At 46.7% G+C, this 24,178-nt stretch overlaps 1 protein-coding gene across 8 annotated transcripts in view; it reads left to right on the top strand.

The window, feature by feature from the left end:
- Positions 1 to 782: 782 nt before the first annotated feature.
- GIMAP8 (GTPase, IMAP family member 8) overlaps positions 783 to 24,178 on the top strand; it is a 43,462-nt gene continuing 20,066 nt past the window's right edge. For 3 of the 8 annotated variants that reach the window (XM_016945960.4, XM_054655300.2, XM_063815813.1), the window contains exon 1: positions 17,687 to 18,288. The gene's annotated coding sequence lies outside the window, so the exon portion shown is untranslated. Of the gene's footprint in view, positions 959 to 9,676; positions 10,289 to 11,611; positions 11,697 to 12,116; positions 12,248 to 14,199; positions 14,480 to 17,686; positions 18,289 to 18,635; positions 19,283 to 23,514; positions 23,614 to 24,178 lie in introns of those variants that run through there. The other 5 variants (XM_063815810.1, XM_063815812.1, XM_063815814.1 and 2 more) reach the window with 5 other exon arrangements.

Here is a 24,178-nt window from a genome sequence, read left to right on the forward strand (position 1 = left end):
ATCAAGGGCATCTGCAAACCTCAGGCAGCTGGAGGATGGCCAGGTGGCTGCCTCTCTGTAGCTCGTGTCCTGAAGTGTCTTTCTGTGCCCACTTATTTGTGCTTGACCTTGGGCTGCAAGTTTCTGGATAGTTACAGGGGGTGGCTCCAGCCACCCTGTTGGGTGTCTTACCCTGTCCAACCCCTGATCTTTATTGTGGACCAGGCTATAGACAGATCTTTGTCAGCTGCCCCTGTGAGTCTTCTGTGCAGACATCTTCCTGTGGAAGAGTTTGTCTCTGGTCACTCTTTCAAGTCTCTGCTGTGGCCACAGCTTTCTTATCTCTCACTTTGGGGATCTCAGGAAATGAGACACCAGGAGGTGTCTGCTGTACAAAATCCTATTTGCTCAAGGAACCTGCATATCTCAGCTCATGTTTCTTTTTTTTTTTTTTTTTGAGACGGAGTCTCGCTGTGTCTCCCAGGTTGGAGTGCAGTGGCGCGATCTCGGCTCACTGCAAGCTCCGCCTCCCGGGTTCACGCCATTCTCCTGCCTCAGCCTCCCAAGTAGCTGGGACTACAGGCGCCCGCCAACACGCCCGGCTAATTTTTTGTAATTTTAGTAGAAACGGGGTTTCACCGTGTTAGCCAAGATGGTCTCGATCTCCTGACCTCGTGATCCGCCAGTCTCGGCCTCCCAAAGTGCTAGGATTACAGAGCTCATGTTTCTTAATCATTTTTCTGATTCTAAAAAGTCCATGACAAAACTTCGATAGGAACACAGTTCTAGCATTTGGGATTGGAGGAAGAAGTGTATTCAGCATTCTACCTTCTTCCTGATTCTGTGAGTTTAGACCTGCTTCCACTTTCAATCTCTCTCATTGCAGGCTGAAGAGGACTGGCCTTTCAGTGGCCCTCGTGGAGCAGTAGGAAGCTGAGCTGGACTCTCTGCCACATCGTTCGGTTCCCACAACAGCCTGGTAGGTCGGGGTAGTCACTTCCATTTGGGAGATGAGGAAGTCGAAGGAGAGAGCTAGAGTGAGCCAGAACTTAGGGCTGATCACAAATTGGATGAGTAATTGAGATAACTAGGATGGCCCCTAGCTAAGGCTGCAGGCAATGCCCCAAGGAGACTGTCACCTTTTTGTTACAATTTTCCAGGGTGTGATAGGACTTAGGAGGATGGTGTGTCTGTCCCTAGGACTGTAGGTTGTTCTGGAGAAAAACAAAATTTTAAGGACTTTTTCTTTGTGCATATGCCTCAGGTAGGCATCATGCGGGCCTAGGCAATAGGACCTAGGAAGGAGACTGCCCTGTTCCCAGGCCTGCTGCTCCTACTCAGGAGGCTGAAGGGTCCCCACCCCAACCACAGAGTCAGATGCATTCTTCCTAACACACCTTCCTCCCGACCCCCCAGCTTCCCTCTTTGTCACTGAAGTCATAGACTTTTTTTTTGAAGAATTATCAACCTAAATAACAAACGGAAGTGATTCTCCAAAGATGATGAATTTATTTGGAAATGAGCAGCGTGATTGTGATACGGAGTGCCCGTGCCACAGCAGCCATGGGCGCATCCAGGAGGCTGAGGCAAGGGGAAGCTTTTAAGGGCACAAGGAAGACTGGGTGTGGTGACTCACGCCTGTAATCCCAGCACTTTGGGAGGCTGAGCTGGGTGGATCACTTGAGGTCCGGAGTTCAAGACCAGCGTGATAAACATGGTGAAACCCCATTTCTACTGAAAATACAAAATTAGCTGGGCATGATGGCACATGCCTGTAATCCCAGCTACTTGGGAGGCTGAGGCAGGAGAATCGCTTGAACTTGGGAGGCAGAGGTTGCAGTGAGTCAGGATCGTACCATTGCACTCTAGCCTTGGCAACAAGAGCGAAACTCGGTCTCAAAAAAATAAAGGCAAAAGGAGGAGTGCACAGGAGTTGTTGAGTTGTTTTTGAACAAAGAGAACATTGGTTACTTGGGCACAGGAGTTGAGGTCAGTTTCTTAGTGGAGACAGCATGTGAGGTGAGAGTGCTCCAACATGTGGCTGGCCGTCCAGTGACTCCTGTGGCAGGCTGCAGTTGGGAAGGCCCTTGGAAGTAGTCCTTATTACAGGCATATGTGTGTCACAGCCTTCAGAGAGTCTTTGTAATAGTCCTTTTTTTTTTCCTTTTCTTTTTAGAAATGGGGTCTTGCCTTGTTGCCCAGGCTGGAGTGCAGCAACGTGATCATAGTTTACTGTAGCCTGGGCTCAACTCCTGGGCTCCAGTGATCCTCCCGCCTCAGCCTCACAAGTAGCTGGGACCATAGGTGTGAGCCACTGTGTTTGGCTGTAATTGTTGTTATTGTAGGCTCATGTGCATGAGGACCCTCCCTTCTTAGGCTCCTAACTCTACTTTGCTTGGGTTTGAAACAAGTGACTCCATCTTGAAATGGACAACTGGCACAGAATAGAGCATTTCAAGGGTAGATTAGATGGCAACTTAAAAAAAAGGTAAAGAAAAATTAAAGAAAAAATTAAAGGTAAGGAAAAATTTACACTTTCTAGGAACTTCACGAAGGAAGGGAAACATGAGACAAAGAAAGAGAAGTGGTTATCAGAAACTAAACTGCATGAGGCTTGTGAGGTTTCTCATGTTCCTCCTGGAACTTCCTCCCAGACTGTATTCTGCCATCTGCTCTGGGGTCATGAGGCAAAGGGCCCCTCTCCTTTCATGGCCTAGAAAGCGTGGCTCTGAGCCATTCTTTGGGCTGAGGTGGGTGTCTGGGGTGCTGGTGGGGACAGCCAGGCCCTGCCTTCCTGGGTACCTCTTGCTGCTTGTCAGCAGGCCCTGCCCTCCATACTGTGAGGGATTGAAGGATTAACTCCAATTCTTTCCTGTCCTCCATTCATACCCATGCCATTGTTCATCTTGGGCGGACTGTATTTCCCTGCCCATTGAGTTTTGGTTTGGTCTTGTGACTTGCTTTGGCCACTAGAATGGGGCAAAGTGAGAGGGTTCCCGTTCTCAGCCTGCCCCTTGTAAGACCCTGCAGGCTTCTGCTGGCCTCCTGGGTTTCTGCCCTTGCCTGGGGGCTTTCCCTGGGTGGTTTCGGTTCCTTCTACTTGGTACCTGAAATGAAGACACGTGGGACAAAGCCACTCCAGCTGACCTAGAGATCAACAAGATGAAGCCAGTAGACCCACAGATGACTGAGAAATGTGTTTATTGCTGTATCTGTGCCATGTCGATTTTTGTGGTTGTTTGCTGTATGTCACTATTTTGGCAATAGCTATATATTCCCTTTTCCTTCTTCTCTGTGCTCTGGTCTGAATTAATGCCTCTTTGTTTCATCTCATTTCCCATTGCTTTTCACTTTATTACAAAAGCACTGCAATTTATACATTGAAGCAGAAAAGAAGGGTGGAATCCCCATAATTCCATACCCTTCCGTGAATACAGTGGTGTCCAGACTGTTGGAATATATTCATTTATTCTCTCTTCATATGTACATTTAAAAGATGAATCAATTCTTTCTTTTTTTTTAAAGCAAATTGTTTCATTTAACAATACATGGTAAATACACTTGGTGTTAGTGCTGTCCTCAGGGTTCCGTGGAGCGTTTTACAGTCTTCTTTTTAGCACCCTCCTAAAGATGTTGAAGGAGGCGGGTGATGGGGTTGCCTGACTCCTTCACCAGGAGCATCCTCACATCCATCTCTTTCACACATTGGGGTTTCACATGCGCGTTTATTTGCAAAACAGGGCTCTGCTACAAAAATCACCAGTTGAAAATCACCAATCTAAAAACTGCTTTTTATGTGTTTTAATGATATACCACGCAACATTATTATAACCAATCCCTTATTTGAAAATTTAGGTTGTTTTGGGTTTTATAATTAAAATCACATGCTTATGGCATATATTTGTGTATACTCTTAATTATTTCCTTACAATAAATTATTAGAAGTGGACATATAATTTCTATAAGTGTAGGTATAAAATCCTGGCAGTAGAATTTCTAAAAGTGGAAAGCATATGTTCATGTAAAGGCTGCTAAATTGCCAAAATACCCTCCCCAAACCTTATCAGTTACTCTTCCACTGGCAGTGATGCCAGGTAGAACCTCTGACTGTTTGGCAAATGAACGTTTGTATCTTGTAGCTTTAAATTACTGTTCTTTACTAATTAAATGAGGCTATTTCTTCATATAGTTATTACCATTTGCATATCTTGTCTTGTGAATTTTTTGTTTATGTGCTTTGAGCATTTTTTTTGACTAGGATGTCATCTTTTTCTCATTGATTTATAATACCACTTATATATGCTATGTTAGAAAGAATGCTGGATTATAATTTGATGTATTAAGATGGTCTGGCTGGCATTACAGATTAGTAGAGAGTAGAGGATGAAATATCCAATAAGCAGTGCTAGGACAACTAATTATTTATATGAAAAAATAAAATTTTGTATATATAATTTTTTAAATTATAAGTTTTATAATTATAAATTATAAAAATAAGAACACTCTGTTGCTCAGGCTGGAGTGCAGTGGTGCGGTCTTGGCTCACTGCAACCTCCACCTCCCAGGTTCAAGTGATTCTCCCGGCTCAGCCTCTCGAGCAGCTGGTAGGTGAGCCCCACCATGCCCCACTAATTTTTTGTATAGAGATGGGGTTTCACCCTGTTGGCCAGGCTGATCTCGAACTCCTGACCTCAAATGATTCACCCACCTCGGCCTCCCAAAGTGCTTGGATTACAGGCGTGAGCCTCTGGGCCGGTCATAAAATTACATTTTTATCTCACTCTGTTCACAAAAAATTCCACTGTGAAAAAAATAAAGCTTCCAGAAGAAATATGAGGAAGATTTTCCAGTTTTTAAGGTACACAAGAAAAGCACAAATCATAAGAGAAAATATTGATAATTTTGACCAGATCAAAGTTCTGTATAACAGAAGACATTATAAACTACATCAAAATACAAGCCACAGACTTTGAAAAGACACCTGCAAAGCATAAAATAGTGAATTATTAGTACAGATGCTCCTTGATTTATGAAGGGATTATGTCCTGATAAACTCATTGTAAGTTGAAAATATAAATGTAAAGGCATTTAATATATCTAACCTATGGAACATCATAGCTTAGCCTAGCCTACCTTAAACATGCTCAGAACAACCACCCGAGCCTATAGTTGGGCAATAGTCATCTAACACACAGCCTATTTTATAATAAAGTATTGAAAAATCTCATGGAATTTATGAAATACTGTGGAGCGTTATGAGAAAGTATTGTACTGCGTATTGCTAGTCTGGAAAAAGATCAAAATTCAAAATGCAAAGTACAGTTTCTACTAAATGCATATCGCTCTCTACTATTGTAAAGTTGAAAAATTGTAAGTCAAACAATCCTAAGTGTAAGTCAGGGACTATCTGTACATAGAACATAGAAAAATGGATGTGGTGTCTCACACCTATAATCCCAGCACTCTGGGAGGCCGAGGTGGGAGGACTGCTTGAGCTCAGGAGTTTGAGATCAGCCTGGGCAACATGGCGAAAGCCCATCTTACAAAAAAATACAAAAATTAGCTGAGCATGGTGGTGCAAGCCTGTAGTCACAGCTACCTGGGAGATTGAGTTGAGAGGATCACCTGAGCCCAAGAGGCCGAGGCTGCAAAGATCCGAGATTGCACTACTGCACACTAGCCTGGGCAACAGAATGAGATCTTGTCTCAAAAATAAAGAAGAAGAACATATAAAAATGTGGAACATAAAATATAGGATATAAGAAACATACAGCATATCAAATGCCTATAACTTAATAAGGAATGTGCAGACAACCCAATAAAAAATTGGGCAAAGGATATGAACAGGCAAGACACAGAAGACATTTAAACATTTAAAGCATGCTCATCCTCACAGCTAATCAAACAATCTGATACCATCTCACACCCACCAGTCTGGCAATAAAGTCTGATAATACCAGCTATTGGTGAAGATGTAGAGAAATGATAACTATCAACCACTGTCAAACACAAATGTAAGTTTTTATAAACAGGACAGCAATGTGATGATATCCAGTGAATTTAAAAATGTGCATTCCCTAGGACAAAGAAATTTAACTTTACAGTATAGACTCCAGGGGAGCTCTCATCTGTATTTGTGTTAATTGTAACCTTATTTGTAGTAGGAAAAATTGGAAGCAGCCTGTAGGTTCATCACTGGAAGGGTATATAAAGGGTTACAGCTGTATCTGAAATATTTTCACTTAAAAAATCTGGAGCAAAAATGACAAACTGCTTAGACTTAATGAGCTGGGTGTTGAGTACACGGGTTATTTTCCATGCTTGTTCACACACTGTGCAATACCTTGTTTTAAAAAGATGATATTGTATTAGGAACCCAGGAATACCCTGATCCAGCTCCAGACCACAGTCAATCCTCCTTATTTTGTCTAGGCTGACCCTGGGGCTGGAATCTGTGGCACCTTCAAAAAGAGTGATGTGGAGGGTAGAAAGAAGCGTCACCTGTGGCAGGAATTGCAGAGCAGTAAGGAAAATGGCCATAGGGAAATCTCATTTGTTTTATGACAGTTTTGAGATATAATTCACATGCCACAAAATTCAACCATTTAAAGTGTACAAGTCAATGGTTTTTAGTATATTCACAGATATGTGCAACCCAGCACCACAGTCTGCCTCATAACATTTCTATCGCCTTATATAGAAACTCTGTACTTTAAGGATCACTCTTCCTCCTCCCATCTCCTCCCAGCTCTAAGCAACCACTCATCTACTTTCTGTCTCTATAGGTTTGACTAATCTGAACATTTGAAGTAAATGGAATCATATAATAGGTGGCCTAATGTTTTCAAGGTTCATCCATGTTGGATCATATATCAGTACTTCATCCCTTTTTGGGGCCAAATAATATCCTCTTGTATGGAAATACTGCATTTTGTTTATCCATTTATCAGTTGATGTTGAGTTGTTTCCACTTTTTGCCTATTATAAATAATGCTGCTACAAACATGCATGTACTAGTTTTTGAGTAGACATGTTTTCCTTTCTTTTGGGTAAATATGTAGGAATGTCATTGCTGGATCATTTGATTATGTTTCACCATATGAGGAACTGCTAGACTGTTTTCCAAAGTGACTGCACAATTTTACATTCCCACCAGTGATGTATGAAGATTCCAATTTCTCCACATTCTCACCTCTTCCACATTCTCCTGATCCTCACTCTCTTGTTATCTGACTTTCTGATTACAGCCATGCTTGTGGGTATGAAGTCGTGTTCTCTTTTGGTTTTGATTTGCATTTCCTTTATGACTAATGATGTTACACATCTTTTCATGTGCTTATTGGCTATTTGTGGGACTTCTTTGGAGAAATGACTATCCATATCATTTTCCCATTTTAAAAAATTGGGTAATTTGTCTTTTTATTATTGAGTCATAACATTTCTTTATATAGTCTAGAGACAAGTTCCTTATGAGATATGTGATTTTCAAATGTTTCTCTCATTCCGTGGGTTGTATTTTCACTTTTTAAGTAGTGTCTTTTGAAGTACAAAAGTTCTGATTTTGATAAAGCCCAATTTATCTATTTTTTCTTTTGTTGCTTATGCTTTTGATGTCATATCTAAGAACCTATTATCAAATCCAATCATGAAGATTTGCGCCCATGTTTTCTAAAAGTTGTATAGTTTTAGCTCTTATGTTTAGGTCTTTGATCCATCTTGAGTTAATTTTTGTATATGGTGTGAAGCGAGAGTTCAATGTCATTATTTTATATGTGGCTATCCCATTATCTCAGTATGATTTGTTGAAAAGACTACGTTTTTCCCCCATTGAATGGTTTTGGCACTCTTGTTGAAAATTAATTGACCACATATGTGAGGGTTTATTTCTGGACTCTTAGCTCTATTTTATTGATTTATATGTTTATCCTTATCTCAGTGTCACACTATCTAGATTACTGCTGCTTTGTAGTAAGTTTGGCAATCAGGAAGTATGAATCCTCCAGTTTGTTCTTTTGTCAGAGAATTTTGGCTAGTCTAGGTCCCTTGAATTTTTATATGAATTTTAGAATTAGCTTGTCAACTTCTACAAAGAAACCACCTGGGATTCTAATAGGGCTTTCTTGAATGTATAGATCAATTTTGGGAGTATTGCCATATTAACAATCTTAAGTTTTTTGATCCGTGAATATGGTATATTTTTCATTTATGTAGACCTTTAATTCTTTCAACTATGTTTTATAGTCTTTAAAGTATAAATTTTAAACTTTTATTAAATTTATTTCTCTTGTTCTTTTTGGTGCTATTATAAATGGAATTGTTTCAACTTTATTTTCAGATTGTGCATTGTTTTGAGATATAATTGGTTCTGTATATTGACCTTGTATCCTGTAAGCTCGATGAAATTACTTATTAATTCTAATAGTTTTATTTAGTAGATTCCTTAGGATTTTCTGTGTAGAAAATTTCTATGTAATTTGTGAATAGAGATAGTTTTATTTCTTCCTTTCAAATATGGATGCCTTTTTTTGTGTGTGTGCTTAATTGCCCTGGCTAGAATGTCTACTTAATGCTGAATAGATGTGGCAAGAACAGCCATCCTTGGCTTGTGTCTAATCTTGAGGGAAAGCATCCGATCTTTGACTATTAAGTATAATTTTATCTGTGTGTTTTTTGGTAGATTCCTTGTATCAGATTGAGGAAGTCTCCTTCCATTCCTAGTTTATGAAGTGTTTCATTACAAAAAAGCATTAGATTTTGTCAAATATTTGTTCTGTATCTGTTGAGATGGTTATGTGTGTGTATGTGTGTGTTCTTAAAAGTCTTTTGATATGGTGTAGTACATTAATTGATTTTCAGATGTTAAACCAACCTTGCATTCCTGGGATAATTCCCACTTTTTCATGGTGTATAATTCTTTTTCTATATTTATGGATTTGGTATGCTAGCATTTTGTTGAGGACTTTTGCATCCACACATCTATATTCATAAGAGATATTTGTTGTTCCCTTCGCTTCCCCTTCTCCTTCTCCTTCTGCTTCCTCTTCCCCTTCCCCTTACCCCTTGCAGGTCTTCAGGAGTGCCTTTCACCAGTCCTTAGTCCTGGCCCACTGGCCTCTTGGGTCTGCCTTTCTTTTCAGCTTCCACAGGGAGCTTGGGGTGTGGGAATCTGCTCTGAGGCCCCTGTGCTGCCTGCCCAGGATCCCTGGGGAGCCACTTCTCTCAGGGGTCTCCCAGCACCTTTGCTGTGCTGCTGGGAAGTGGGATGTGGCCCCTTCTCTCAGGGCTTCCTGGCCTGCCTCTCACTTGCCTTTCTCATTCCATCAAGTATGTGGGTAGCGGGAAGGGGAAACTCTGGGGCCTGAGGGTACCCCCTACCTTCATCTTCCTGGCCATGTGTGTACTCACATCCCCTCCTCTGGCCATCTCTCTGAGGCTGATGCTGTTGGAAACGAGGTCAAGGCGCCTCTCAGGCCTTTTCTTCTTCTGATTCTATCCCTCTCTTCCGGCAAAGAGCAGGAGCCTGCTAGTGCCTACATGGGAGGGCAGGGCCACCAGGGCGACAGTGTTGTGTGTGCGAGTGGAAGCACAGGGAGCTATCTATTGTGATGAACCCCAGCAAGGAGGGAGGAATGTGGCTACGAGCGATGCCTGGATTGCTGCTTGATTTTTCTAACACTTTCCTACTTCTCGCCTGCAGATGAAGCAGCAGCAGAAAAAATGGAAGCCATTTTGGTTAACGGGTCACATCTTAGCAGTTGGCAGCGTAAGAAGCGGAAGGATCCACTGGTCAGAAATGGAGATTGAGGAGAAGCTGAGAGCACGGAGGGCTTCAGGGGAGAGCCCGTCCTTTGGAAAAGCGGGCAGTTTGCACTCGTGGTAGATGAGTGGGGAGGCCACTGAGTCTCTCTGCCCCTTTGCACATGCTGCACCCGTTTAGTTTGACGTCGTGGAGAGCTCCTCCAGGCACGGGCTGTGTGAAAGGGTTTAAAAGTTTGGGGGCATGGCTGGGGGTCCCCGCATGAGGGGTGCTGTGTAGGCTCCCATCTTTTCTGCCGGTCATGCTGGGAGCCAATAGCACCGGCTCCTGACGTGGGGACTTGCCCTGTGCCATGACGTGGGGACTCGCCCTGTGCCCTGCGCCCCGGTTCCTGCTGGTTCTGTGCCTTCTGGACTCATTTCCTTTCCAGGGTCCGCAACCGCTTCCGACACAATCACTATTTTGGCTGCGGCCACGGCTTCATTCGCTTCAGCTGCGAGCTTTTCTCAGAGCAGAGAGCACAGGGAAGCTGGGAGGAGTGCGCCTAGATGGGTAAGGACGGTATTTTTGGCAGAAGTTCCGGGGACCCTCCCCTGATCAGCCTGCACTTCCGCCCTGGGTTGAGGGGAGCATTTCCAGCGAGGGGGCGAAGAGGTGAGAGCAGCTGGGGAGAGCCAGGGGCTGAGGGCCCTTTGCTTTCTGAAGTGTGGCGTCATCACGGGTGCTGAAGGAGACACAGGGTGGCTGGGTGATCAGTCTCTGCCCTGGAATCTCTGTGTTCAGCCCGTGTCGTCTTCTTAGGAGTGAGGGAAGCTCCCACTGGAGAACACTTTCTGGTCTTGAGCCCCCCGATCTCTTGATCCCTATGGCAGTGAGCCCCGACTCTTGCTCTGGTCGCCACTGGATCATCTGTGGGTGTTGGCAGGAACCTGAAGGTGTTGGAAGGGGTTGAGGGTAACGCATAGCCTGTGCTAGAATATGTGGGGGAATGTCCACAGGAGACGGGATGGAAGAGAGAGAAGAGGACGCCCCTGCTTCCAGGGGCAAGTGGGTACAACCAGAGGATGGGACAATGTTCCCCTGGAGAATGGCCCAAGCTCCATCTAGACCTGGCTGGTCCCAGTCCCAGGCTTGTCCTAGGTCCTTGGCATCCGTGCTGGTAGCAACCCCAGGGCCACCCTCAGCGTCTCATGACGTCTACCCTTCTCTGGCCCCTGTAGAAATTATGTTCAAGAGAAAACACCAGGGGGTCACAATGATAACAACAATAACACCACCACCTGTGCCCCGTGGGTGTGAGGCTGTCATGGAGAAAGCAGAGCTCCTGAAGGGGCCTCAGCTGAGAAAGGGCTAGAATTTCCTGTGTGGGTTGTGGGGAGTGACTATGGAATTCAGAGGTAGAGCGGAATCTACTTGGGCTGTTGTGGCAGGAACCTAGACTCCAGAGGGACCCTGGTTAGGCTCTCAGAGAAGGGAGCCCCGGAAAGTGAGCCAAGGAACGGGCCTTTGTCCCCAAGGCTGGAGCCACAGGCTCTGTTTCCCTGGCCAGAGGCAAGGGGGGCCCTTTGGGGTCTCATGGTTCAGGTGGCCTCTTCTTTCTTAGGCCTCTTCCTCCAGATCCCCACTCACCCCACGGGGCACAGCCCCATGTGTGGAGTCGGCCTTGACTCTGCCCTTCAGTCTCCCTGCCCAGAGCCGGCTGCACCGGCTGTCATTCCCCAGTCCCGCTTCCCGCAGGCCCCTACCCAGATACTGATGCTGTGGCACCCACCACCACATGGGGGACCCTGGGCAAAGCGTTAGTGCTTGACAGACATTGGGTCCTCCGGTCCCCCTCCAGTGCCATGAGCTAACAGTTGTATCCCCATCACACAGATGACAAAACTGGGAGGCAGCACGGTTCATGAGCTTGTGCAAGTTCACACAGGGCGTGATTGACGGGGCTGGGATTCAGATGCAGGTAGGACACTGCCTTATCTCAGGCTCTGCTGCTCCCCAGACTTCTTGGCCCTGACGCTCCTTTCGAGGTTACGGAACTCTCTTGAATGTCTCTGTTGGCTGCAGCCAGCCAATTAATTACCCTGCATGAATGGGGACTATGGGTGACAGTTTCCTCTGTCCCAAGTTCTGGCTGAAGTCTCCATTCTATTGGGTTAGGGGCCAGATGCCTGAGGACCTGCAGGAGGCCAGGGCTGCATGCTGAATGAGAACTTTACCTGGGCCACCAAGTCCTTCTGAGCACAGGTGCTGCTCCCTGCAGTCAGGACATGCTGGCCGGGGTCTCTGACCTTCACCTGGAATGCTCCTGGAAGCCCCTGTGTGACAATCTCCACCACAGTCAGCTGCAGCCTCACAGGCCTTGTGTCATTTCCCGCTATAGGACCAGGGAACCAGGCTGACCAGAAGACCTACGAGGAGAAATAGAAAGCTTGGGAGGTTGAAGTGGAAAGCCAGGTGTCCATTTCTCTGCCTGCAGAATGAGTCCCCAGGGAGCCCAGCGGCCACGGCAAGGTGTCAGGGGCCCTGTCACAGCTGCGGGAAGGCCACATGGGGGGCAGCTGTGGGCATGGGGCCAGAGCCCAGGAAGCTGTGGCTCTGGGGGAGGGTTTGTGCCCCTGGGATGTCTGAATGCAGCTCTGGGGTGGGGCCAGCCTGGGCCTGGAGCTCCTGCAGACTGGTCTAGTGCCAGGCCCGGGGGAAGGCAGAGTCAGAGACTGGGGGACTTTGCTTCTGCTCACTGTGTCTCCAGTGTCAGGAGCTGGCTCAGGACTTGTGAATGTCCACATCAGAAGAGGGGCTTAAGCCGTGAGGATTGAGGCCTCCCTCCAGACCTGAGTGGGTGGGGAGGGGAGAGGGTGAGGGCAATGGCCACACCTGCTCCATCCACTCCCTGGAATAAAGGAGTGGTGTTTTTTTCATTCCTCACTCACTCATTCTTCCATCCCTGGTGTGCCAGGCCCCGTTTTGGTGCTGGAATAGAGTCATAAGCAAGACAGACATAGTCCCCACCTTCAGAAAGCTTTTGTTTGGTGCAATGGTGTGGAAATGCATCTTGAATATTACAGAGGAACAATTTGGAGTGGAGCTCAAGTCATTCCAGAAACTCTCACTTTTTAAAAATTTTATTTTATTTTGTATTTTTGTATATATTTTTTGAGACAAGGTCTTGCTCTGTTACCCAGTCTGGAGTGCAGTGGTGCAATCATAGCTCACTACAGCCTATACCTCCTGGGTTCAAGTGATCCTCCCATCTCAGCCTCCCAGGTAGCTGGGACCACAGGTGCATATCACCAAGCTCAGCTAATTTTAAAACTTTTTTTGCAAAGATGGAGTCTCTCTATGTTTCCCAGGCTGGTCTTGAAATCCTGGCCTCAGGGGATCTTCCCTTCTTGGCCTCCAAAAGTGTTGGGATTACAGGTGTGAGCCAACACATCCAGCTGTCCCCACTTAAAATTTTTTTTTTTTTTTCGAGACAGAGTCTCACTCTGCTGCCCAGGCTGGAGTACAGTGGTGTGATCTTGGCTCACTGCAACCTCCACCTCCTGGGTTCAGGTGATTCTCCTGCCTCAGCTACCCGAGTACCTGGGACTACAGGAGTACCCCATTAAGCCAGGCTAATTTTCTATTTTTAGTAGAGACGGGGTTTCACCATGTTGACCAGGCTGGTCTTGAACTACTGACATCAAGTGATCCACCTGCCTTGGCTTCCCAAAGTGCTGGGATTACAGGGGTGAGCCACCGCACCCGACCCTCACTTTTTATAGGTGAAAAAATATGGAGAATTTGGGGAAATCCCAGGAAGAAGAACCAGTAGTGAGGTGCTGGGAAAACCCTGGGATCATATGAAGTTGCTGTGGAATTTTACAGGAATTGCCCCTCCCTCTCTGTTTGGGTGATCCTTCTCTTTTGGTGGATTTTTTCATTTCAAAATCAGGTCTCTTGCCAGCTTTTAACTACCATTGACTCATAGTTTTTACCTTCACAAAGCTGTTTGCTACCACTATCAGTCACTCAGAGTTTAAGAACTTTCTATTTCCACTCCTGATCATTGTCTGTGGGCCTCTTATGACTGCCTGTATCTCTCTAGAATCTTCCAGAAGCAACTTGACTCTTTTAGGCCTTTGCTGCCAGCTAAGAAGGTGAAGAAAAGTCACCGCTGCAATAAAAAGAGGGCACTTTGTCTTACTTGGCAATAAACCACCACCAGCAGCAGCAGCAATAGCAGCACCCCCACCCCCACCAAACCCAAAACAAACAAGAAAAGAAAAAGGAAACCTGTAAACAAAGCCCAGGGGAGCTGTGTTGAATGTAGGTACAGAGTGGGGTTGAGGGCTGCAGCTGGGCACAGGGTGCCTGCGCTCCAGCAAGAGTGCAGGCTGGAAGAAAGTCATTCTTTATCATCTCATTGGCCCTTGGATGGTGTCGAGAAGATTTAGCAATATTTTTATCCTCTTTATTTTTAGTCGTTTTCAGTGAGAGGATTGGCATGAAGAATCCTTGGGACACAGGAATCAATCAAGACCTTTGGATGCCCCTGCCTGCTCTGTCTCTAGAAGCCTCAAGCCCAGCATCCCCACGCCGACGTGCTCATCTCTAGCAAAACACCAGCCTCTCAGCCCTCTCTCCATAAAGGCCACTAGAAAGTACTGTGATGCCAGGCTGCTCCACATCCAGGCAGCCTGGGTGACCACTGCCCTTTATGAGAATCAGAAAAAGGTGTCTCCCGAGTAGTTGGAATTACAGGTGCGTGCCACCATGCCTGGCTAATTTTTGTATTTTTAGTAGAGATGGAGTTTCACTATGTTGGCCAGGCTGCTCTTGAACTCCTGACCTCAAATGATCCACCCGACTCGGCCTCCCAAAGAGCTGGGATTATAGGAGAAGCTAAAAGTTTTAAAATAAGTATATTATTTCTGAATTACTATAACAGACATGGACTCCATTTGAACAAGATACTTAATTCCATCAAAAAATTGTCAAAATATACAAATTTAGTCACAAGACACTTTACTACCATCTACCAAAGCTGTAGTAAACACACACATTTTCCATCTTTGAAATGAAATAACCTATAATAATGTTTTCCAAAATAACAAAGATGTCTCTGCAGTGAATAGCACTCCCTTTGATGTGGCAACTGGGTCAATCGTGTTAACAACTGTGAATTCATCTTTTTAAGAAATTCTTTTGTTGTTTCTTTTCTTTTCCGCGACAGTCTCACTCGTGTTGCCCCGGCTGGAGTGCAGTGGCGCTATCTTGGCTCACTGCAGCCTCCGCCTCCCGGGTTCAAGCAATTCTCATGCCTCAGCCTCCCGAGTAGCTGGGATTATAGGCACGTGCCACCACACCCAGCTAATTTTTTTGTATTTTTAGTAGAGACGGGGTTTGACCATGTTGGTCAGGGTGGTCTCGAATTCCTGACCTCAGTTGATCCGCCGGCCTCGGCCTCCCAAGGAAGTGCTGGGATTACAGGCAAGAGCCACCAGGCCCGGCCTTATTGTTTCTATTTGTAATAAATCTGTTCCCCTTGCTGCTGTCTCTGCGTTAGTTCTCCTCATTTCTAGCTTGGGTGCTGCAGCAGCCTCTGACTGGTCCTTCTGTCTCCAACCTGACTGCGTTTTCCCGCACCTGCGGGGCTGTCTTAGGGCCCCGATGCCGGTGGCGTTTGCCATTCTCCGTCTGCCTGAGGCGTCCTCCCTCCGTCATCTGACAGGCAAATGTTACAGCCCTTCAAGACTTAGGCATTACCTTTCCCGCGCGGCCTTCCCTTCACTGTGCCTTACAATCTTCTCCATGGCAGGACATAGTGAAACTCCGTCTCTACCACTCCGTCAGTACCTGCCACAGGAAATGGCGGGTTTACGGATTTGTTTATAAGTTTATTTCCCCAATTGGTTGTTTTTCCATCTTGCGGGGTTTACATCGTCTCCTCCTCACTTGCGTGGCAGCCTGGACGCATCTCTATCACAGCACATTACCTCGTTTCGTGACCACAGCGTAGTCTCTTCCCCATCTTCAGACTGAGTTAGGGCCCCTTTGAGTCAGGTATTTGCCTTGCTAATCTTTGTGCCCTCTGTGTCTAATACGGTGCTTGGTCCTGGTAGATTTCTCCTTGCTTGCATAACATGTGTCTTCCTGGCTTATTCGATTTCTGGAAGTCTAGAACTTCTCCCCAGTGTTTCACCTGCCTGCTGAGTCAGGGCTCTCGGCCCGCTGGGGAGCATTTTGCAGCACTTGTCATTAGCCACAAAGCCACTAGGGGGCAGGGAGCCCCCATCATGCCTCAGATCGGTGCCAAACCAGAACCCGGCAGCCTGCCTTCTGCACGGAAATCAATTCTCTAGGAGCTGATTTGCTGAAAGATCATTTTGCAAAATGGTCAACTCAGCAAATAATCGACTTGCTGAATCTTTGAGGAGTTATTTGCAGCTTCAGTTTTACTTAGAGCAATCCCTGGATGCTTAATATTTCATTTAAGAATGAGTGAGCCTTTTCTTCTCTATTTTGGGGAAACAGTTTCTTGCTGAGCCTCTGCCTCTGTTAGTACCCCAGCGGGGATGAACTGCAGTACCTGGCTTTGGGTTTTTGTCTTTTCATTATAATGAGTTGGTTTTATGTGCGTTGACCTACTATAAAGGAAGGGTGGGGTTCTTCCAAAATAGATCCTCTTTCAATGAGGAGGCAGGTAGAGTGGGACATGGGAAGGGCTTTGTCAGCTTTCCCAATCAAGATGTGTCCTGTGTGTCCCCAAACCTCTTCTTGAGCCATCCCAGCATAACCAGGGTTTCCCTCAGGTTCATAACAAGGTAGAGCAGTCCTCAAGACCAGTCCAGGGGGAGGGTGGATCCCTCGGGATGTGATAGGCTGACAGCAGCTCCCCAAAGCCTGTGGTTTTGACTACTGTAGAGACTTCATATCTGAAGCATGCCCCTCTACTTCAGCCACCCCCACTGCTCCTCCTTCTGCGGGGTCCCTTTGGAAAGCTCAGCACCACCTCAGACATTTGGAAAACTGACTTGAGCTCCAGTCCCTTGAGGCCCTAGCCTCTGCATCCTGTGAAGAGGGCCCTGCTGTGCAGAGTGCAGAGGGTCCCGCACTCACTTGGATGAACCTCTAGGGCATTCTGCTCAGTCTCAGAAGGGCAGACACTGTGGGACTCCACTCACATGAGTATCTGACGTTGCCAAAAATCATAGAAACAGGCCGGGTGTGGTGGCTCACACCTGTAATCCCAGCGCTTTGGGAGGCTGAGGCAGGTGGATCACTTGAGGTCAGGAGTTCAAGACCAGCCTGGCCAACATGGTGAAACCCCGTTTCCACTAAAAATACAAATATTAGCCGTGTGTGGTGGCGGGAACCTGTAATCCCAGCTACTCGGGAGGCTGAAGCAGGAGAATTGCTTGAACTCGGGAGGTGGAGGTTGCAGTGAGCCGAGATCACACCATTGCACTCCAGCCTGGGTGACAGAGCAAGACTCTGTCTCAAAAAAAAAAGAAAAATCATAGAAACGGAAAGTAGAATGGTGGTTACCCGGGCTGGGGTTCGGGGAGGTGAGTTGGGGTGTAATGGGGAGAGTTTGGGTGCTGCAGGATGAAAAGTCCTGCAGATCTGGCACACAACCATGTGAACGTACTTTCTACTGTGGGCTATACACTTAGAAATGGTTAGGATGGTACTATTAATGTTACATCATTTTTACCCTGGTAAACATTTTTTCAGAAGTCTTCCTCCGTGTTTGACTTCCTTATGAAGCAGAGACCAGGGAGTTTGGACACTATGTTCTTTCACAAAAGGGATTTCATTTTGTGAAATATTTGAAAGCATCGAAGTCTAGCATTTCACGTTTTGCAAGCTGGGGAAAAGCATTCATTCCCTGAGAAGCAGCGTTGGTCTGTCAGGCTTGGAGTTCCCCGGGTTGTGGGTTTTAGGGAAGGGAAGGGAAGCGAGGAAGGACTTGTGAGAGGAAGTCCTAAAGGCCACTTAAGGGCACACAGAGGCCCGGAGCTGGCTTTGCTCAGAGCTTGTAGCGGCGCCACAATCTCTGTCCTCTCAGGAACAGGAACTGGCTTGACGTCCTTTTCCTGCCCTATCCAAGCCCCTGTTCTTGCAGCCCTTCTGAAGCTCAGCCTGGCACCGGCCCCGGCGCCCCAGCCCCTGGCCAAGCCTCTGCTGTCATTTCTCCTCCCTCCTCTCAGTCTGCAGCTGCGGGACGGGCCGGGCTCCTCAGTTTCTGCTGTGTTGTGACCCCACGAGGCGCTCAGCACCCAGGGAAGGCGCGTGTGTCCCCGATGCTGGCTCCTCCCTGAGCCCCGACGGCTCTTGAGGTTCTGAGCCTGTGGCCTGCACAGGGAACTTCCTCTCCGACTGCATTTATGCCTCTGTGGATGTGAAGGCTATTTCTAGAAATCTCTTCCTTTGCAGAAACACCCGAAACCCTCCTGCCAGGAAGACCAGGGCCTGGGAAGAGGGTCGCTCTCCGGCCATTCTCCCCTCACCCTCCTCACCTTCCTCACATCCTGTGCCCTGGGGGACCAGCAGCTGCTTCCACCCAGGTGAGAGATGGAGGGATAGAGCCAGGTGGATTGCGGAGCCTCGGAGACTGGGACGCCATGGGACACGACCGCAGTGCATGTGTGACATGTGCACACGTGTGTAGATGTGTGTGCGCTGGTGCATGGCTGTGGGGGAGGATGGGCTTGGCACCGGGAAGGCAGCCTGCTCAGCCATGGGAGAGGAGGCTGCCTGTGGGGTTGAATGGCAGGGACCCTGGGAAGCTTTCCTCCTGGTCCAAAGCGTGTCTCCCCAGCCTGCTGGGGAGTAGATTCGGCAGGATGGGGACAGAGGCACATTCCCAGACAGCTATGAGAGTGGCTGTCCTAAAAGAAGGCGTGTCGGGGAGTGGGTGTGAGCCCTGAAGAGGAGGAGGGCTGAGACTGGCACAAGGGAGGAAGAAGCAGGCGGAAGGAGCCTGTCAGATGCCCCATGAAGCTAGATGGTGCCACAGAGCAGCCCCCAGGAGGAAGCCAGCGGAGCTCCTCCCGCAAAGCAGGGGGTGGGGGATGCTGATTTTTCCACGTCTGCTTTTCTGATCTTTCCTGCCCCTTGCACAGTTAGGATTCTGTGAACTGGGCATTGGAGGGGTCAAGACCTTACCAAAAGCAATATTTCTGATTTCACCTACATTTCAGCCAACCTGGTCCTCAGCAGTTAACCTCTTCCCTTCCTCTTGATGGTTGCCCTGCTGGGCTGGGTCTAAGGTCTTCCCCACGCTGGGCTCTGGAGGCATCTCCAACCACCCTGCTCTGTAAGTGGGAACTGCGATTAGATGTGGGATGAATCCCCGCATGGCTGGACGCTGTGCTCAGATGCCTGAGTCCACGTTTGCCTTGGGCTGTTTCCTGAGAAGGAGGCGGAGGCTGCCTTTACAGTCTTCAGTGAATTATAGGAAGAACGCTCTCTTTTTCTCTCAGTTGCTCTGCTGGGGTCTCCAGAGTGGCCTGGGAAATTGAGCAGAGGGAAATGTGGGCTGGCAGAGCATGAGTGAGGGTGAGTTTGGGTAACTTTTTGTCCTTAAGTGCACTTTCTACATGTTGGGGTGAAGTGCTACTGGCTGGGAAGCTGTATGTGTGGTAGGAGTGTGCATGTGTGTGTGTGTGTGGGTGTGTGTGTGTAGGTCCTGACATCATGTGGAGCTGCAGGCAGGAGTCCAGCCAAGACTCATTGGTTTGGTCGTACTCTGCTGGGGAACCAAGCAAGGCTGTGTCGCTTAATTGGGAAAGAAATTTCTTTCTTCTTCAGACCTGTGGGAGGCCTCTGCTTCCTTCAGCTTGCTGTTTTCTCACTAGTGTCTTTTTTTCTTAATTTGCAGAGACATCTCACTTCACTTGCATATATATGTGTGTGTGTATGTATATATGTATATATATATATATGTATGTATATATGTGTATATATGTATATATGTGTGTGTGTGATATATATATATATATATATATATGCGAGTGGAACTACAGGCACCCACCACCATGCCCGGCTAATTTTTGTACTTTTAATATAGACGGGGATTTCATCATGTTGACCAGGCTGGTCTCAAACTCCTGATCTCGAGGGATCTACCTGCCTTGGCCTCTGAAAGTGTTGGGGTTACAGGCGTGAGCCACTGCACCCGGCCTCCCTCTCAGTTCTAAAAACCGTTTTTCTTCTTTTCTTCACATTTCTGTCTCTCCTGTGATCGTTCATTCCTTTACCTCCACGTATTGGGCATATACTACATGCCAGGCACAATGTCAGGGCCTGGGGACACAGAACAAAACAGGCATGTTTGGAGTTTCAGCACATGCTGTTATGGAGCTTTGTACCAAGGGTAGTACAGAGAACATTTAGACATTTAAAAATAAAATTAATAAATAATTATAAAATATAAATAATATCAGATAGAATCAATGTTATGAAGAAGATTGAGGAGAGAGAGGAGATAGGGCATTAGTGAGAGCTTCTCTCCATAGGGTGTATCTGGGTGAAAGATGCTCTTAGAAGATCCCCGGTGCTGATTAGGTTTGAACCCACCGGAAATATTTTTCCCCTGGTGGACCAGTTCTGAGGTTCTGAGGTGTTTGAGGCTGCAGTGGGCTCTGCCCCGTGCCGTGCAGCCATCCAGATGATTCCAGAGAGAGGCCTCTGCCAAGGCCCTTGTGGGCTTTGCCTCGCCCTTTTCGAAAGTGGGCCCTGCCACTGCCTTTACTACCTCCCTGGGTCATTTCCTGCAGTGCAGCCTCTCCCCTGACTGCCACAGACCCCATTTTTTGAAAAGGTATGAACCACCAAATCGCTGCACAGAAAAAGGGCTTTCCCACTCTTCACTTTCTTCGGCGTATCTGCTGCATTTTGCTTGTTCTTCAAGTCAATAACCATCAACTCAGAAACAAGTATTTATCAGATACTTTCTTTATGTTGTAGATACAGTGGTGAGAAAAACAGAGCAAGTCCTTATTCTCATGGAACTCACCTGTAGTGGTGGCAGACTAAAAAGCACTAAGCAACTAAATGCAGATGTGAAGGGTGACAGTAGTGGGTGTTGGGTACGGGGCGGGGGGCGCAGAGGAGTCACGACTCTTAGGGTGGCAGTGGTGGGTGCTGGGTATGGGGCGGGGGTGCCTGTGGGGCATAGAGGGGTGGACAGCTCTTAGGGTGGCAGTGGCGGGTGCTAGGTATGGGGTGGGGGTGTCAGTGGGGCACAGAGGCATGGACAGCTCTTTAATAGCGGGTGGAGGCTGGAGAGGGCCTCCTGTACCAAGGGGACAGTGTGATAGAGACCTAAGGGAAGTGCTCAGGCACATGTCTTGCACATGTCTGCAAGGGACAATGCCCCAGTTCAGATGAACAGCAAGCATGTTTGAAGTACAGCGCAGGCTGATGTGACTATGGCACACAATGTGAGGGGAAGGGGGTGGGAGATGAGGTCAGAGGGCAGCTGGGCACAAGGTAGGGTCTCGTGACCACTATAAAGGCTTTGTCTTTTACTTTGAATGGGTGGAGAGTCACTGGGGGTGGGGGGAGGTTTAGAATGAAGCGTGACATTACCTGTCTCTTGTTTTAACAGGAGAGGAGAACTGTGGCTATTGATGGACAATAGACAGCTGGAGAAGGGTGGAAACAGGGGAGCAGTGTTAATATTACTGCAGAAGTCCAAAGAGGAGCTGATGACCAGTTCAATCTGGAAAAGTTAGGAAAGGCTTGACATGGAGCCTCAGAGTCCTTGGGCTAAGTGATGGAGAATGGGTAGGAACGTTCCAGGCAGACAGGAGGATGGGGTGCAGGCAAGGGTGTGCTGGACCATCTGGGAAGCTGTAGCTAAGGTGTCAGTGGAGAGATGGGGCCTTGATTGTGGAAGGTACCACAGTAACAGGCTGCACATTCTTTTTGAGCCTACAGGAACACTTACAAAAATTTCACTGAGCCAAAAAGCAAATCTCAACCAATGACAAATAGTTTATACAGACATTGTTCTCTGGCCACAATGCAGCATTTGAAATAAAAAGGTAGTAGATGTCTCAATACATTTTTAAATTTAGTAATCATTTACCTTTGGGTCAAAAAGAAATCATACTTGAAATTAGAACATATTTAAAACTGGTCAACAGGCCGGGCGCAGTGGTTCATGCCTGTAATCCCAGCACTTTTGGAGGCTGAGGCGGGTGGATCACCTGAGGTTGGGAGTTCGAGACCAGCCTGACCAACATGGAGAAACCCCATCTCCATTAAAAATACAAAATTAGCCAGGTGTGGTGGCGCATGCCTGTAATCCCAGCTACTCGGGAGGCTGAGGCAGGAGAATCGCTTGAACCAGGGAGATAGAGGTTGCAGTGGGCCAAGATCGTGCCATTGCACTTCAGCCTGGGCAACAAGAGCGAAATTCCATCTCAAAAAAAAAAACAAAAAACAAAAAACAAAAAACTGGTCAACAAAAAAGAATGGAGGAAAAAACAACAAAAAATGGAGGGTGCTAGAGGAATGAAGACACAGACACAGAAACAGAGTGCAGAGTGGGATCAGGGGGCTGACAGCCTTCACAGCTGAGAGCCTCGAACAGAGTTTCACCCACCTATTTATTGACAGTAATCCCGTGATAAATATCTTTTCTGCAGTTTATAGATTAACTAAAAGTATTCCTTAAGGAGAACAAAGGGACAGGCTGTGGCTTGTTATCTGCAGCAGGAACATGTCCTTAAGGCACAGATTGCTTATGCCATTGTTTGTGGTTTAGGAACACCTTGAGCGATTTTCCGCCCTGGGTGGGCCAGGTGTTCCTTGCCCTCATTCAGGTAAACCAGCAACCTCCAGCGTGTGTGTCATAACCATCATGAGCATGTCACAGTGCTGCAGAGATCTTGTTTATGGCCAGTTTCTCATGGCCTGTTTATGGACAGGCTTGGGGCCTGTTCCCAGCAACAATGCTTAAATTATGAAAGAAAGGGTTGATAAGAGTGGATTAAAATTTAGTGTTTTTGTGTGTATGACAAAAGACATATTTAGAAACCTAAAAATAGGCCACAGACTGTGAAAAGATCTATGAGATGTGTAGAATCAACAAAGGTTTAGTAACCAGAACATATACATCATTTCTACAAAGCAATAAATTATACTAAATATCCATAGGGACAACTGGGAAAAGAATATTAACTAAAAATTCACAGAAGGGCCAGTCCAAATAACCAACAAGCACATGAAAAAATGTAAAACGTAAACTCTGACAGCTGAAAACATTCGTGAAATACTGTTTTACCCCTGTCAGATTGGCAAGATCTTGAAGGTCTGATGAGATTAAGGTCTGAAGAGATGCAGACATCCTGAGGCCAAAGCCCCAGCAAGCTCCACAGGCTCCACCTTGCTCATGGGCAGTTCTTTGAGCTGCACTCGGCCACTCTCCACTCCAGCTGCACTGCCTTCCCTGTTCCTTCCCCAACAGGCCCTGGCCTTTGAACTTGCTGCTCCCTCTGCCTGCAACACTCTTTCCTCAGAGAGCCATACGCCTGGCTCCTTCACCTCCTCACCACTTCTGTCTTGCTTAGATGTAAGGCACTGAGCACTTTAGCACCTTTCCCATGTGCGTTAGCCAGGGTTCTCTAGAGAAACAGAATGAATGATGTGTGTGGTGTGTGTGTGTGTGTATGTGTAAGATACTTATTTGAGGAATTGGCCTTCATGATTGTGGAGGCTTGATGAGACCAAAATCTGATAGGGGAGGCTAGCAGGCTGGAGACTCAGGAAAGAATTGCAGTTTAGGTCCAAAGGCAACCTGCTGTAGAACCAGGAAGAGCCAATGTGGCAGATGAAGTCCAAAGGCCATCTGCCAAATGATTCCTTCTTGCTTGGGGCAGGTAAGCCTTTTATTCTAATCAGGTCTTCAACTGATTGGATGAGACCCACCCCCACAAGTGAGGGCAATCTGCTTTACTCAGAGTCCACTGATTTTAATGTAAATCTTATCGCAAAACACCCTCACAGAAACATTCGGAATAATGTTTGCCTAACTATCTAGGCTCCATGACCCAGACAAATTGACTCACAAAATTAACCAGCACATGTCCTCACCTTATCCATCTGGAATCCATACACTTCTCCTTAAACGACACTTAATCTCCCAATTAAAGACAATAACAAGGTCATAAATCCATCTAACATGATACAACTGTCCTGCATACAACTGATATGCACTAATTCCTTCTCCAGAAAAAGAAATAAAGTCTTTTTATCCTTCTCTTTGATATCCTGTAACTTAAGTACTATGATGTAAAGTTAACCATACTTAAATATTATAATATAAAATCAATACATCTTTTGTTACATGTTAGAGGGATAAGAGAGGGAAGAAAACAGAGATATTTTACACACATACATTCATTACAAAGTAAGGAGGAAATACTCATAACAATTATAATCCTC

Source organism: Pan troglodytes, chromosome 6, assembly GCF_028858775.2.
Source record: "Pan troglodytes isolate AG18354 chromosome 6, NHGRI_mPanTro3-v2.0_pri, whole genome shotgun sequence".
Lineage (NCBI taxonomy): Eukaryota > Metazoa > Chordata > Mammalia > Primates > Hominidae > Pan > Pan troglodytes.